The following is a 17,499-nucleotide window of genomic DNA, read 5'->3' as shown; positions in this document are numbered from 1 at the left end:
CAATTATAACAAATAATCTGTGTCTGCTACGTTTAATCTGCGTGGAATTTAATAAATGCAAACCGAATTTCAGACATCTTATATACGAGGTCTCTTAGATAATAAACTGACCCTTTTATTTTTTTTTTAACTATATGGATTTGAATGACGTGCGATTACACCAATCATGCTTGAACCCTCGTGCGCATGCGTCGGTGATGTCATTTCCCTGTGGGCAGGCCTTGAGTGAGATGTGGTCCTGCCCTCTCGGCTGAATTCCTTTGTTTCACACGCTGCTCGAGACGGCGCGCGTTGCTTTATCAAAATTTTTTCTGGACCTGTGAGGAATATCCGAGTGGACACTATTCGAGAAATTAAGCTGGTTTTCGGTGAAAAGTTTAACGGCTGATGAGAGATTATGGGGTGTTTCTGTCGCTGTAAGGACTTCCCACAGAGCGGGACGTCCTGCAGCGCTTCCAGGCGCCGTGGTTGGCCTGTTTCGAGCTGAAAACATCCTAATTTAAGGTTTAATTCACCCAGGATGTTGTGAGAGAACAGAGAAGATTCAGAAGAGGCTGGCATGAGGACTTTATGCGGACATTCCACTGTTTAAGGACATTTTTTAATGAAAGACGATTGTTGAAATCGATGTTAACGATTCGCCGAGTCATTTCCGTGACGACTCGGTAAATCTGTGTGCGCCGCGACAGGAAAAACACCTCAGTGAAAACCATTTGTAAAATTCAGGCGGCTTTTGATGGCTTTCAACAAGTGAGTAACTGAGAAATTGTTTAACAGCTTGGGCATGTTCCAACTTGCCCGTTAAGGTTTCCAACGGAGGTGTTTTTCCTGTCGCGACCCCCCGCGGTCGGGTCCGGCCCGACATGCGACTCTGCCCACACGTTCTTTCATTACAAAATGTCCGTTAACAATGGAATGTCCGAATAAACTCCTCATGCCGACTTCTTCTGAAAGTTCTCTGTTCTCTGATGACTTACTGGGTCAACAGAGCCTGAAATGTGGAAGTTTTCAACTTGAAACGGCGAGACGCTGCCGCCTCGAAGCGCAGATCGCCGTCAGGCGCCGTGGGCCGTCCTTAAAGCGACACTACCAGACCAAAATCTCTCATCAGCCGTTAAAATTTTTACCGAAAACCAGCTGAATTTATCGAATGGTGTCCACTCAGTTGTGTCTTACAGTTTTGAAAAAATTTTGATCAAACAAAAGCAGCAGTCTCTGAGCCATTCCTAAACAATGAAAAAAATGACGAGAGGGTGGGCCACTCCTCACTCAAAGACTGCCCACAGGCGAATGACGTAACTGACAGGCGTGAAAAAACTCTCGCATGCCCACGAGGGTTCAAGCATGTCTGATGTAATCACACGTGATTCAAATCCATATGGTTTTTGAAAAAAATAATAAGGTCGGATACTTTTCTAACAGACCTCGTATATTAGTCTGGAACAAAGAGGACAAACAGTGTTGTAAAGAACAATAATGAAGACGTTAAAGAGCAAACTTCACTTTCCCCCAGAACGACATGATCAGGAAGCGAGTGTAGCTCACAGCAGCTCCCATTGAAAATAACGGAGAGACAACCTGTGATTCTCACATGTTTACATAAAACAAACACAATAACATCTATAAACCCAGAGAATATATTCACAAGAGTTTTAGGCACAATATAAAAATAGTTTTATGTTGCGATGTTAATTGTGTTGTCCGTGTGCAGCGTTTAAAGTGCAGCGTCATCAGAGCGTCTCAGTGCAGTTCTCAATGTTACTGAGATCTAGCAGCGCAGCGACCTCTCCGAGGTTTTGCGGGATTTGAAACCTGAAAAGCCTCAATAAAATAGTGGTTTAGTGGTTATTAATAAAAGCAACTAATCAGTTAATCAGGATATGAATATGGTATTGTTTTCCAATACTTTAGATAACTAGATTTAGTTGTAACACACCACTTGATGCAGTTTGCTATGAGGTGAGCACATTACATGTTTAGTTTGAACGTTTATGGAGACGTAACTCTCTTACAGTGCAGCAGATAACTGAAACAATCCTGCAAATGATAATACAAGCACCAAAGTCGGCACAAATACTCCATAGACATTGCTCTTGAAAAAAAAACTTCTGTCTTGACTGTCTTCTGTCTTGAAGCAACCCAGTCTAGTCGAAGATTCAAGCTTCTCTACTATGGAAACCACCTGGACAACTGAGAGCCTACACAGAAACATTGCGACCAACTGTGGGCATGATGCCCTGGCACTGGTACGTAAGCTGGAAAGGACTGCTAAAAAGATAGCTAACTTTAGAAACCACTAAAGATTTAACCTAAGATGCAAACAAAACAATGTTATTCCCAAATGCATGAAGCAAAAGGCACTAGAAACAGGCCACACAGCAGAAAAGATCCAGCACAGTTACCTTAGGAGGATTTTGGGTCTTAGAATTAGAAGGCTTCATTTTGAATGAATGAATGAATGAAAACTGTTTATTTCGAACATTTGATACAACAACAATTACAAGATAGATCAGTAAAGACAACAACAAAAAAGTTCCTACTGTGTACCCAACATGTCCGAAAAGGGGTAGGATGAAGCATCAGCTTATTTATCCCTACCCCTTCTTCCCCACAACCAGTAATACCCTTTGCCACATATACACATAGATTCCTACACACCTAAACCTCCAAAATAATCTTGATAGTCTATACAAAAGGTTAGAAACCTTAGTGGGGGAAGAGGCCCATAATAAGATCACAAAGTTCATAGTTAAAATTCAAATGGCTGAGCATTTAAAAAGTAAGGAGCGGCAAATCATGAAGTTTCACAACCTTTTAGTGCAGAAAAGGCGTACTTTCAGGGAGAGTAGTTTTAAAGATACACCCAGACAAATTAGTAACAACAGGGAAAATTGGGTAAAGAATCTGTCCGTTCTTACACAGACAGAAAAGGATGTGCTCGCTAAAGGACTAAATTTCTCAGTGACCCCTAAACATATACCGACAGTAGATTACATCACTGCAGTAGAGTCAGCCATTAAACATAACAGTTTGTCAGAGTCAGAAGCTGGGGACCTCCGACTAAGAGTCACAGCAGTGCTTAACAGTGCTAAGCCTCCTCCGTCCAACATCACAAGAGAAGAACAGAAATCTTTGTCAGTACTGCAAAAGGACCAAAGCATCCTTATCCTGCCAGCAGATAAAGGCAGATGCACGGTGGTCCTGATCACATCGGACTACGAGGCCAAGATCAACAATTTGCTCAGTGACTGCAGTACATACGAACGTCTGAAGAGAGACCCCACGAGTGGCTATAAGAAGAAAATCATTAGCTACCTCCAAAACCTGGAGAAAGAGGGACTCATCGACAGGCAGACATACTACAGACTGTACCCTGGGGCCGCCACTCCATGCATCTATGGACTGCCCAAAATCCACAAACAGGACGTGCCACTCAGGCCTATTGTAAGTAGCACAGATTCCATCACATACAATGTGGCCAAGCACCTCAAGTGGATTTTGGCTCCTCTAGTGGGTAACTCAGACCACCATGTGGAGAACACACAAGATTTTGTGAACAAGATCAAGGACCTGCAGCTGGAGGCAGATGAAACTATGGTGTCATTTGATGTGACTTCATTGTTCACCTGCATCCCCACCGCTAAGGCTATCTCAGCTGTGAGGCAGAGACTGCTGGAGGATGTGTCTCTACCTGAAAGGACCAAACTCACACCAGACCACATCTGCCAACTCTTGGAGATCTGTCTTAACACCACGTATTTCCTGTTTAGGGGGAATTACTACAGGTAGATCCATGGTTGTGCGATGGGGTCTCCGGTATCCCCCCATTGTGGCCAATCTGTACATGGAGTGAGTGGAGAAGACAGCCTTGACGTCGTTCATGGGCATCTCTCCCAGTCACTGGTTCAGATATGTCGATGACACATGGGTTAAAATCAAGCAACAGGAGGTCGAGGACTTTACAGAACACATCAATTCGGTGGATTCCAATATCAAGTTCACACGTGAGGATGCCAGAAACAACCATTTAGCTTTCTTGGACTGTGATGTTACGATTGGAGAGAACAGGCAGCTCCAGACAGAGGTTTACAGAAAACCCACTCACACTGACCAATATCTGCTCTTTGGCTCAAACCACCCCCTTGAACACAAGCTCGGAGTGATCAGGACTCTTCAACACAGAGCCCTACAGGTGCCCACAACTGCAGAGGGAAGGGCTAAAGAACAACAACTTGTACGGAAAGCCCTCACAGTATGTGGGTACCCACGATGGTGCCTGGACAAAGTGCAGAAGTCCCAGAAAACAAACAGACCAGATAGACAGGACACGGAGACAAGAAGAAGAGGAGTGTCTCTCCCTTATTTAGCAGGAGTAGGGGAAAAACTACAGAGGATCTTCAGACAGCACAAAATCCCAGTTTACTTTAAACCGGTTAACACCTTGAGACAGAAATTAGTTCACCCTAAGGACAGGATCCCTGGTTACAAACAGAGCAATGTAGTGTATTATATCAGATGTCAGGAAAACTGTAATGAACACTACATAGGTGAGACTAAGCAACCTTTAAACAAGAGGCTATACCAGCACCGCAGAGAGGTCGCCAGTGGACCTCAGTCTGCAGTTCATCTCCACCTGAAAGACACTAACCACACGTTTGAGGACAAGGAGGTTAAAATCTTAGCCAGAGAGAAGAAATGGTTTGAGAGAGGGGTCAAGGAAGCATTCTTTGTGAAACAGTTGAAACCCAGCCTTAACCGGGGGGCGGGTCTCAGACACGCTTTGTCCCCTGTTTACAATGGGGTACTCAGGTCAAAGCAGTTTCAGTCTTTTGTTCATGGTAATGAGTCATTCACGTCATCAGGAGAGTTGTCAAGGGAGTCATCAGGGGAGGCTTCCATCCCATCATTATTCCAGCTTTTGTTGGCTTCTGGTTTATTCTTCTCTACAAGAGTCAAGACAGAAGTCAGACTACCAGAGCAAGAATTTTAGCTGAGGAAGCTTCTGTGATTTGAAGCGAAACGTCCTCATGTCAAGCAACCCAGTCCAGTCGAAGATCCAAGCTTCTCTACTTCTGTCTTGACTCTTGTTGAGAAGAGTCAAGACAGAAGTCCAGTCGAAGATTCAAGCTTCTCTAATATATCACTGTAGCGACAGGCTGCAGCAAGCGAGCACACGCACGCACAGCGCGCACATAGACAGGCTGCCCCCAGGTTGAAATGGACCATCAGATCATAACACGCAGTAGGCGAACTGACTGTCACGTCACCCAAGTGAGCTCTGGTCCACATGACGTGGTGTCATACAGCGCGACTTCCACAAGACACACGTGTCAGCAGGACATGCGCCAACAGATGTGGACATGAATGAGATGAGTGACCTGCTTTTCAACAGTTTTTCAATGTTGAACTCAGCTTGTAAAGTTGAGTTCAACATCCAAAACTTGTAAGAACTCTTTATGTTAAAGAGAGGTAGCAAGTGGACATAAATAAATGCAGCTGCAATCTTTTAGAGTGCATCTCTGATATTTTTCTGCTTTCCGTAGCCAAAGCTGTTTTTTCCCCCTCAGTTTTTCTGCACTGCCTCTCCGTTTCTTCTCCATTTTGTGACTTGCTTTGTTTTCTATGTTCTCTTGTGTTGGTTTTTCTCTCTGTTTGATCATGATTGCTTTTCAATAAATGTGATTGTACGAGAGGGTGGGTGGGACTCCAGGCCTTTCTAGCCTATCATAGGGGCAAAACTGGGTCAAGTATGTTTTTGACAGACAAGCCACTGGGCCTATGCTGTGTCTGCAGGCTGCAGTTGAGCTCTGTGTGCCAGTGCATGTCTCTCTCTGGGCTGGAAAAGTTACCATGAAAAAAACAAAAACAAACCAAAAAACCCCCCCCCAAAAAAACAAAAAACGGGCAGCCATTGGCTCATATTGATTGGCCCACCTGGAAAAGTTCCGGTACTCTCAATGGCCAATCCACCTCTGGTGTGACATGCAGAAACAGTTTATTTTACAGTCCTACAAATGCAGTTAGATTCTGCTAAAATGTTGGTGATGGTGGAATGGTATGAATCTTTTCTTTTGGATAATGGAAAAAGCATAAAACCATTATTAGGTTACAGTTTGCAAACACTAAGTGAAATTCTGTAATATTCCAGTGCACTGAGACAATGATTTCTTGTTATACTAATGCCAGAATAAACATAGTTATGATATGGTTATGACAGTACACGTACTCTATTTGGCTGATTTCCGGTCTGATATTTTCCCATATCAGACGTTACCATGACAATCGCTCCAGATCGCATATCAGATGTGCGACTTTGCTTACAATTTTCACAGCAAAAAAATAAAGCAAAACAAAAAGAGAACAAAGAAAAAATGATCGATGAAGAGGACGATTCTCCCAGCGAATTTTATTACACTGATGAGTTCGAGGAGGAATTGGAGGAATTAACAGCAAACGAGCTCAAAGTGGACATGCAAAATGAAGACCAACAAAATGAAAACACTGTCTGATATTTTCCGTATAGACCTTGCACTCTGTTAATCCTTTAATATTGCTTAATAGCAACACATGATCAATTGTGTTGAGATTTAAATCTACTTTCTTGTCTCTCCTAGGTGTCTTAGTATACAGGCCTCTCTCTCTCTCTCTCTCTCTCTCTCTCTCTCTCTCTCTCTGTCTCTCTCTCTCTCCATGACTTGCTGTTGTTTTTGAGTGATGTGCAGCTGATGGCGAATGCTGGGTGATGACAGATGGATGTGACAAGCAGATGGTTTTGCTTGTCGTCTCTTTAATCACACAAATTCAGTCGGCCATAAAGCCAGAGCTCTGTCTTGTCAAAGCAACACAAAGTGGAGACAAATTTCTCCGCCACACCATACATTTTGATTCAGAAAATGTGCAGGAATTTGTGCAGGAAAAAAAAAAAAAAGAAATAGGAGTGTTTGTGTTGAGGTCAGCTGTGATATTATTTTGATGAGTGCTGTTTGGCTTTATGGCAAAATGGTCAACTTTTAGTCTGACACTGAGCTGATGTTCATATGGATGATGTATGTAGACTTACTGGTACAGTCATTTGTAATTGTTTGACAATGTGTTTCGCTTTTTGGACTTTAATCTTACACCACTACAAAGCAGTACACACTGCAATACAAATGTGATTGCTAGTTTCTGACTGGTGCAGTTGTCATTTTTCCACCCAGTGCCCACATGTAAGTGATAAATATAGACTATGTGATAAATTTAGAATATGTGTTGTGACCATCTTTTCTGGCCATTCTAAGAAGACAAAACAGAAGTCACAACACATATTCCAAGCATTTTGGGGAGGAGAGTAGGGGTGGATTTGCCATCTTTCCAACATTATACCCTTTCACCATATGTCTTGGATGCTTGAGAGTTGTTTGATTATCAAGTTTGCATCATATGTCCTCCTCAGTTGATGGTTAACTTACCTGACTTTAGAACCACTTTCTTTCATGCAGCACTGAAAGATGGCAGGTTGCTTCAGTCCTGGGAGGCACACTTGTTTTATGGTTATTTTGTAGCATGTAAAATACATGTAAAAGACTGGACCCTGAATATGAGATGATTTTCTTAACAGATGTAATTCCAAGGGGTTGGGGGGTGGGGGGGTGGTGGTGGGGTGGTATGACTGGTTTATGTTTGCAACAAAGTGGTATTTCAGAAAAATTACATTGAAGTAACTACAAATTTACTCAAAAAAAAAATGTTAGTATGTTTGTTTCTGTTGGTGAAATTAGTCAACTGTTTTCCATCTTCATTCTCTCCATCCCGCCATTAAAGTGTGTTCTTTTCTGCTTTATCACAAATGCTACAATTTGAAGGTTAGGCTGCAAGGTCAAATTGACTTTAGATTAATTAACTGTCAGTTAAGCCAGTAATTGTTTCATAATGTGACGTGCCCCTGGGACAAGGTGCGAGTGAGTGGGCCAGCACTGTCAGAGCTGTTTTAAGCCGATAAGGCGGTGAATGAAGCTTCTCTGAGAGATGGAGGAAAGGATACAGGTGTGTGCATGTAGTTTTAATCATGTATGTGTGAGATGGAGAGCGATACAGACCTATAAAGAGAGAAATGAGTGATCCATCACCCATTATCCCATAACAGCAGCTTTGCCGGATGTCACGTTCTCCCCTGCTGCCAGCAGATGGCATAAGGTCGCAGTGACGTGACATCACGTACATGTACACTGTGTGGTGGTCATGTACATGTGTGTGAAATGCACCACACTGGGGCTGTATCCTTCACTCAGCATTCATCAGTGCACACGGATTGTGCATCCGGCACCACAGTCGACCACGAGAAGGAGAGCAGAGCTCAGACGGCGAGAGCAGTGATGAAAATAGAATGAAAATGAGAAAAACAAAACTCTAAAGAAAGGAGACATGAATAAGAGAGAGCGAGCGGGCACGTGTGGTGAACGTTGATGAAGTGGTGATTGTCTCTGGCTTGCTAATAGTTGGCCTGGAGGGGTGTTAGACAATGACACGTGCAGCTCTGCATCCTCTTCATATATTACCACTGAGTTTTTATCAAGGCTGGTGATGCTTTAATGCAGGAAGCAGTAGGAGACCAATGCAAACTCACAGACATGGTTGATTGTGGAGGATAAATAGCTTTATCTGATGACCAGGCAGTGGGTTCGGTACACATGAAGTCAGACTTACAGACAGAGGTATCAGACATGGTACAGGCAGGGTCGTGTCCAAGAAGCGAGCAGGGTTCGTACCAACGGCGTCAAGGAGTATAGCAGGCAGAGCAAAGGCAGAGTAAAAAAACAGGCAGAGTTCAGGGCTACAGCGAGGCGGAGGACAGAGTACACAAGCAAGGTCAAAAATACTAAAGTGCAAACTGGACGAGAGGCGAGAAAGTGATCTAAGTCAACAATCAGGCAGTGAGCTGTGGAACTGTGAGGGTTTATTAAAGAGGAGCAAACTAATCAGGTTGATGTGAAGCAGGTGTGTGGAAAGTTCAGGAAAGAGGTGTGGTGAAGTGAACAAAGAAGAGAGCAGAAAGGCAAGAGAGTGCGAGAGGCCAAAACAAAGCAGTGCAAAACAAGTGAAGAGAGTGACAGAAAAACTAACTGTGAGAAACATGATGTGTGCAAAAAATGAAAGTGAGCAAACCAAAAGAGAAAAAACTAAGAACTACTGTAACAAGAGGAAAACCATGAAACTACTGCTTTAAACTAAAACTGGAATGGAACTGGTCCAATATAAATGGCAGAACAAACTATGGTATGAACAAAAAAACAAAACAGGTGACAACTGAATAATACAATAACCAACAAATGGAATGTAAACTGATAAGCAACATCAAAGATAAATAATAACAAAAACCTGTGACCGAGCATATACAATAAATGTGATAAACAGAACAAAACTAAAGAAACCTAAAGGACCATGACAAAACAAATACAAAATGAACTATAAAATAAATGCGAAAAATGATAAGATGAAGAATGGAACCAGTGACTACCTAGAAAGCAAATCAAAGCATTAAAGAGAACCACACAGATTTACAAGAGAAAGAATAAACAAATGCAAACAAAACTAAAACCATAAAGGACATAGTGCCAAAATCAGGACCTAAACCCTGAGCTGGGGCCAAGCATGACAGTTTTGGCTTTTCAGACAACTGCAGATATTCCAGAAAGAGAGAGAGAATGAATCAATAATAATTCAATAATTCATTAATTGTCTGAAACAGAAAAGCTTGCAATAAAAATGATTGTTTTTATTCCCTTTAGGGGAATGTCATAAAAAGCCACACCTTACCTCAGTGATATACACAACAACCAGCAGATTCACTATCAATTTTCATTACTTCTTTCTGCAGGGACCTGCATTTAAATACATTTTATTATTACCTAAGCTGCTTTTATGGTGGTTACTGTGATTTGTGTGTTTTACATTCCACCATCCAGAATGGTGCACAAACAAGTTATTGTGCTATATCCTTTTTATGCTACACAGAGTTTTGCATAAAAAAAAAAAAAAAATACAACCCAGAAACTGTGAGGTTTTCTCATTTCAAATATTGGATGCAGAATAACCTCAATATTTATATTTTTGTTTTTTATCCCCCCCACCAAAAAAAGACTTATTTGACGCATGAATAAAATTATTGGAGATAGAAGGAACCAATTCTAGAAATGTGAGATGATGTGAAGAGAAGAGCAGCTGGTTGAGCCAGTCACGCACGCAGGCACACACACGCACACACACAGAGTACAGATTCGCCTCTGGGGTACAAACTCGTTTAAACAAATGATCTGTCTTACAGGGACAAAAAGCAGAAATTGCAACTTTTGACACATTTTATCATGATAAGTAAATATAATAGTGGTTTATATGTTTCTTTCCTCAGATGATTTGATACATGCACAGACATGTCCATAATTTTGCCTGCACACATCAAATCAGTTGAGTTGAAATAAAATAATGATGTGCTTGCAGTGAAAACTTTCAGCTTTAATTCAAGCTGAAATTCAGGGGGAATAATTCAGGGGCTGAACAAAAATCTTGAATTAACCATTTCAGAATTACACACATTTCTATACACAGTCCCTTCATTTTTAAATGCCCTAAATAACTGGACAAAATAAATATAAAATATATTGTTAATGTAAGTCATTACTTTTAATGCCAGTTTTCATCAGTCAGGGGATGGATACATGAACATTTTCAATTCGCTGAACATGTGTTGGATTTCACTGACATCAATTGTTCAGAACTGCAAACAGTACTGGGTTGTAAATCTATCTTGCATAGGCAGATCTCAAATGAGGGAAGCTACCAAGACATCCATGACAAGTTTGAAGGAGTTATAGGCTTCTGTTGCTGTGATTACAGAAACTGTGCATGGTGCAACTTGTTTCCCTTGCACCACCAGTAACAGAGTGCAACAGACAAACATTGCTGTGTTTAGTTTCTCCAGTAACAGCCATAGAAGCCTACTCCTTCAGAATTATCCGACTGTATTGGTGACTTCCCTCACTTGTCAGCTTCTTGGTGAGAAAAAAGAAACAGAAAAGAGCCTCTTGTCAACATTTGACTTGTAATTAGTCATTGGAGAGCTATGTTTTTCAAACAAACAGGAGGCTAAAATTACCAGGTAACTGTATAATTGGTGATTTTAAAATGTTTCTTTACAGTTACTGAGCATAAGGTTCCTCTCCATGCTACCAAACAGTACTAATGACATTTTTACGTGTTCAGTGGTAAAAACAACTGGTTTACAGTGAGTGTTTTTAGCTTGCCCCACACAATTACATTATGCGGCAGTTTAGCCCGTAGTGGTATTTGCATTAAAGTTCAGTACTGCACTGAGGAATTTTTTTTTTTTTTGGCCCAAGTGAAAAGATGAATCCCAAAACATCTAAAAATAGAGCCCAGGTTGAAAACCCTGGAGTTCCCTTTAAGTCATAGGAAATGTGGGGCATGATGTCTATGTATTTGGTTACCTTTGTCAGTTAAGTGATGTTCTGTGGAATGACGTCATGTTCGAGTAGTTCTTGGTTACATTAGTCACCTTGAATCATGACTCACCTGCTGTTCATGAACTCACTTGGAGTCGTGTAACTATCTCACTTAGTACAGTTACTTATCACTTGTTATCATGTTCCTCATTTTTCATTTTGGATAATTCTCTCAGTAAGCCTTGTCTTTCTGTATTTCAGACCTTGTTCTGTTTAATTATTCTCAGAATCTGTGTATTTGGGTTTGAAATTTTGTGAGTCCTGCCTGTTTTACTCAGACTGCCCATCATACAAAAACTTTGCAAAGATTTCATGTAACCATTTCAAGGATTAAACTTGATTTAGAGAGACAGTGTCTCAATATCCAGGAGAGCACTAATCCATTTCAATTACAGCTGATATCTGTGAGCTGGTAATTGATTCTTGTGTCTACAGGCACTCTGGGTAATCAACATTATTACCAACAATGACTGTTACACAGTTTTCTCTCAGCCGTTTTTAATTGTTCCCTTGTTGTTTCGTCTTGTGTTTTTGCAGAGCTATTGAGTTACAGTGGTGATTACAGTTTGTCTCGTCTGTCGATCAGAGAACTCCTGTGGTTGGAAGTCTACCACACAGCTTGCTGGGTTCACATGAAGCACTTCAAACAACCGAGGTGGAGCACTGATGGAGGCGTCAGGCAGACGGATGCATGGATAGGTGATAGACAAATGGGTGAGTGATGGCGAGATAAATGGATCGGCAGATGAATTGTTGAATGGGTGCACAGATGGTTGTGTAGATGGACTGATTATCTGAAAGATGGAGGAGAGGTAGAAGAATAGTGGGACGTAATGGCTGGATTGTCATCAGATGAGGTGATGAATAAATGGATAGATAGATGGCCTGAGAGAGATTGATAGGTGCTTTCCTCAGTGGGCCAGCTGCATCCTCAGCACTAACCAGAGGGCGGGGAGCAGACACTCATCAGTAATAGGGGTAATGGAGCTCAAAATAAACTCACAAACAGCTCTGTTCGTATGTTTTTTCCCCTCACCCTCTCAGGACCCCTTTACCTTTTTTCACATTCTCACTAGGAACATTTCCCGTGTATCCGGCACTCCATTTTGACATGTGTTTTTGCAAATACCCAAAGCTTAAACAGTAAGAAATAAAGGAAGGAGCACAATATAGTCCAACAGAATTTCTAGTACGTCTCAGCAGTGCATGATGTAATTTTTACGTGTAACATTAACACAATCATTGAGCTCTTCTGTCTGGAAACAACCATAAAAGCAAATTTGGGTTCACCTACCAGCAGATTTGTCAGTCATTACTGGATATTTATTTTTCATGGATAATTGAATCCTCTGTCATGTGTGTTGATAACTGATGTGTAGTCCTAATGAAAGGTTAGGTCAGGTCTGATAGCATGCACCGGTGCCACCACGTATTGCTACATCCAACTGCAGCCAAACCACAAAATCGCCTTTGGTCCTGGATGGCAACCACCCAAGCAGACATTAGATCCATCCCCACCTCTCAACAGTAACCATCTGGCGCATCAAGATGACACGTGGGTATCCCCTTCTTGTGCAGCCATTGGGGTCCTCAACACTAATACAATTGCATGCTGAATACTTCCCAGAGAAATGTGCCACATCTCCAAAATGTTGTAGCTGACAATCCCTCACAATGCAAGGGATGCTTCTCATCTGAGTCTCCCTATGTAACCATTCACGTCACAAAGTCATTCCAGCGGTACCCAAGAATCCTCTTCAGAGACCTCGTACCAAGGTTACTGGTAATTGTCTCAGCCTCATAGCTCATACAGTAAGTCAAGAAATACCAGGACTGTAAAATACTTGGACCTTCATTCTGTTGGGAAAGTGTAGTGACACGGACCCACAACAGGGGGCGTAAATGAATGGACAATGAATGAGCTGAAAATAGAACACTTTACTGTTGTGAATGTGCACAACGAAATACAGATGATTACAGAATTTGTATGTAGTCAATCTACAAAGGTGACGTGTGGGCAGGCTCGAGGATAGAAGACGTCCATCCAGAAAGGAGCCAGAACCCACACGATTTCCACCACCACCAAACCCGGAGAATACTGGAGCCGCCAAGTCCCGATTCCCCAGGTGGTCACCGTCTCCGGCTGTCGGATCTGGTACTGCTGGCAGGAAGCAGAAACAATCAAGGGTGGGTGTGTGCACACCAGTAACACAGTCAGAACAATTAGACTTCTCCTTTTAAAGTGGGAAAGAACACCTCCACCTTTTATTGACAGTTAAACTCCGGTTGTCTCTGTAGTTCGGTGTGACAAGTGAACGCCCTTCACTTCGTCACCACTCCGTACTCCGACAGAACAACAACAGCGAGTAGACTCCTGAAACAATATCAAAGACTGGAGAAAATAATGTGCGCACGGCACAATCACGGCTGAGGTATTACCTTCTTGGCTTGAAGATATCTCGGCAGCGAGGTGGAGATGTCATCCGGCTTTATGGAGTGGTTGATGAATGACAGCTGTTGGAGATGATGATTGACAGCTGCCACGTCTGACTGTCCTGAAGAGGCGGCAGCACACTCTCGTGCCTGAAGCCTGCACTTCAGGCAGGGCGCCCTCTGGTGGAGGCCAGCAGTACCTCCTCTTCAGCGGCCCACACAACACATTCTCCTGCAAAGATATTGGCATCAATTTCAGTTCAGTTTATTTCATTTATATAGCACCAAATCACAACAAAGCTGCCTCAAGGCGCTTCACACAAGTAAGGTCTAACCTTACCAACCCCTAGAGCAAGCACACAGGTGACAGTGGTAAAGAAAAACTGAAAGAAACAGAAAACAGGAAATCAAACAATACAACTTTACAAAAGAAAAAAAGATTAATTTCATGAGAAGTCCACACAGGTGTTTGTAGTGGTCAGTCCTACAATCCTAAGCAATGTTATACGTACCTCGGACAGAGAGAAAAAGAGCAGAATCAGTCGTCCAGAAAAACTATACCTAAGGGCCCTGTCCCACTGGCGTTTAGGAGGATTTGCGTATGGATTGCGCACAAAATTGGCTCATATGAGTCAGCCGACACCCGCACACATCCGCAATTATCTGCAGAGGCACTGTTTCTGTGTAGGCTCTCAGTTGTCCAGGTGGTTTCCATAGTAGAGAAGCTTGAATCTTCGACTGGACTGGGTTGCTTGACGTGACTTGACTTTGTCCCTGGACAAAGTGCAGAAGTCCCAGAAAACAAAGAGACCAGATAGACAGGAGATGGAGACAAGAAGAAGAGGAAACTACAGAGGATCTTCAGACAGCACAAAATCCCAGTTTACTTTAAACCGGTTAACACCTTGAGACAGAAATTAGTTCACCCTAAGGACAGGATCCCTGGTTACAAACAGAGCAATGTAGTGTATTATATCAGATGTCAGGAAAACTGTAATGAACACTACATAGGTGAGACTAAGCAACCTTTAAACAAGAGGCTATACCAGCACCGCAGAGAGGTCGCCAGTGGACATCAGTCTGCAGTTCATCTCCACCTGAAAGACACTAACCACACGTTTGAGGACAAGGAGGTTAAAATCTTAGCCAGAGAGAAGAAATGGTTTGAGAGAGGGGTCAAGGAAGCATTCTTTGTGAAACAGTTGAAACCCAGCCTTAACCGGGGGGCGGGTCTCAGACACGCTTTGTCCCCTGTTTACAATGGGGTACTCAGGTCAAAGCAGTTTCAGTCTTTTGTTCATGGTAATGAGTCATTCACGTCATCAGGAGAGTCATCAAGGGAGCCATCAGGGGAGGCTTCCATCCCATCATTAGGAGAGTGCTAACTAGAGCACAATAGGTGCTAATTAGAGCTATTGTTTAGTCACTAGCCTATAGCAGTCGGCCTCTCGGTAGGAGGGGTCTGGTTAGGTTAAAAACTCCAGCTTGTGTTGGCTTCTGGTTTATTCTTCTCTATAAGAGTCAAGACAGAAGTCAGACTACCAGAGCAAGAATTTTAGCTGAGGAAGGTTCTGTGATTTGAAGCGAAATGTCCTCATGTCAAGCAACCCAGTCCAGTCGAAGATTCAAGCTTCTCTACTGCAGAGGCACGTTCTTCCGTTGCCAGGATTTTTGAGCTGCACAAAATTTGGCTGCGGATGACATCTGCCTTACATACTCCATACATACTCAATACATACACAATACATACTCACTCTATGCGCTGTATATCTGCCATTAACTGCTGATATCTGCAACTGACGGGGATTTGCGGCTTGGCAGGCGGGATAATGTGTAAAACATATATATTGTGCCTATCACGTCCACATCACAAACTAAAATATGTTGTAGCGAATGCATACAGATTGGCCAGGAATAAAGTGTTTTTATTACATCTGCTTTGCAGCTGATTTGCGTTCAATCTATGAATGCATAACAAACATGTCACGTAAACCCAAAGTGTGGCAGAAAGCGACATACCTGCCAGTCAGGGCCGGTCCGGCTGTGTAGATCCACAAAGACGTAATAGCTGCTGCAATCCAGGACTTTTATTTAACACCAACAAAAGGAAGAGTTGCTGTTTAGCCACAACTCATGCTGAAGTCTGTTTTCTGTGACACTCTCAAAAAAAAAAAAAAAAAAAAAAAAAAATCACCATCTCACACCCCAAGCGGTTTCCCCCCTCCCGCTCCCCAAACTCATGAACAGTTAACCCTCGCATGACAACAAGAACATTAACTCTGTGATCAACTTGTAAAGTCCAGCAAATGCTCCAGAGCCTGTATTGTTGGTGTGAATAGTGATGCCGATGGCCCGAGTGAGCTTATTTTATGCTTATTTTTGCCGTGCATGTGCAACACGTGTGCGATGCATTCATAATACACCTGTAATACTGCCGTGATAATCTCAATGTTCCGCCACAGGAAAAACACCTCTGTTGAAAGCCTTAAGGACAAGTTGGAACATGTCCTGCCTGTTAAACAATTTCTCATATACTCACTCCACTGAAAGCCATCAAAAGCGCCTGGATTTTACAAATGGTTATCAACACGGAGGTGTTTTTCCTGTGCCGCCGCACCGCGTTGGCTGCGTCCCGACGCGCGGATCTGTCCGCACGTCTTTCATTAAAAAAATCTCCTTTAACAGTGGAATATCCGGATAAAATGCTGAAACCGACTTCTTCTGAAACTTCTCTGTTCTCTCACGACGTCCTGGATCAATAGAGCCTGAAATGTGGAGGTTTTCAGCTTGAACAGGCTGACGACGGTGCCTGAGAGCGCTGAGCGACGTCTCGCACCGTGAAAAGTCCTTAAAGCGACAGAATCACCTCAAAATCTCTCATCAGCCGTTAAAATTTTCACTGAAAACCAGCTTAATTTTTCGAACCGTGTCCACTTCGATGTGTCTCACAGGTTTAGAAAAAATTTTGATCAAATAACGCGCCAGTCTCTCAGCAACTTCTCAGACAAAGGAATTCCGACGAGGGGCTGGACGACTCCTCCCACAAGGAGTGCTCACAGGCGAATGACGTCACCGACAGGCGTGGAAAAACTCACGCATGCGCACGAGGGTTCAAGCATGTCTGACGTAAAAACATATGAATGAAATCCATATAGTTTTTGAAAAAAATAAAAAGGACCGTTACTTTATTGACAGCCCTCGTATATCCATAATTCATACTGGGATATTTGTCATTTTTGGCCATTTTTGTTGCGGACGACAACGAACGCCTGTACTTTGTATACTCAATTCATGCGCTATTAATCCTCTCCCCAGTGGAACAGGGCCCTAAGGTATAATTCATCAGCAGTAAATCAATAGCAAAGCAGAGAAATTACTAAGGTGATCGCCGGCCACTAGCCCTGAGCTTCAGTGGCAGACCCAAAATTTAAATGAAGTTGAGGCCGAGACCTGTTCCATTGCTAATTAAATGACATTAAAAGGATAGGAAGCATAGTACCATACTATGCCAGTATGCTAGCCATACGAGAGGGAGAATAGATGTGTCTGAAGTCTAGACTTAAAGTCT

This window comes from Thalassophryne amazonica, chromosome 3 (genome assembly GCF_902500255.1).
Source record: "Thalassophryne amazonica chromosome 3, fThaAma1.1, whole genome shotgun sequence".
Classification (NCBI taxonomy): Eukaryota; Metazoa; Chordata; class Actinopteri; order Batrachoidiformes; family Batrachoididae; genus Thalassophryne; species Thalassophryne amazonica.
This window is presented reverse-complemented; position numbering follows the sequence as displayed.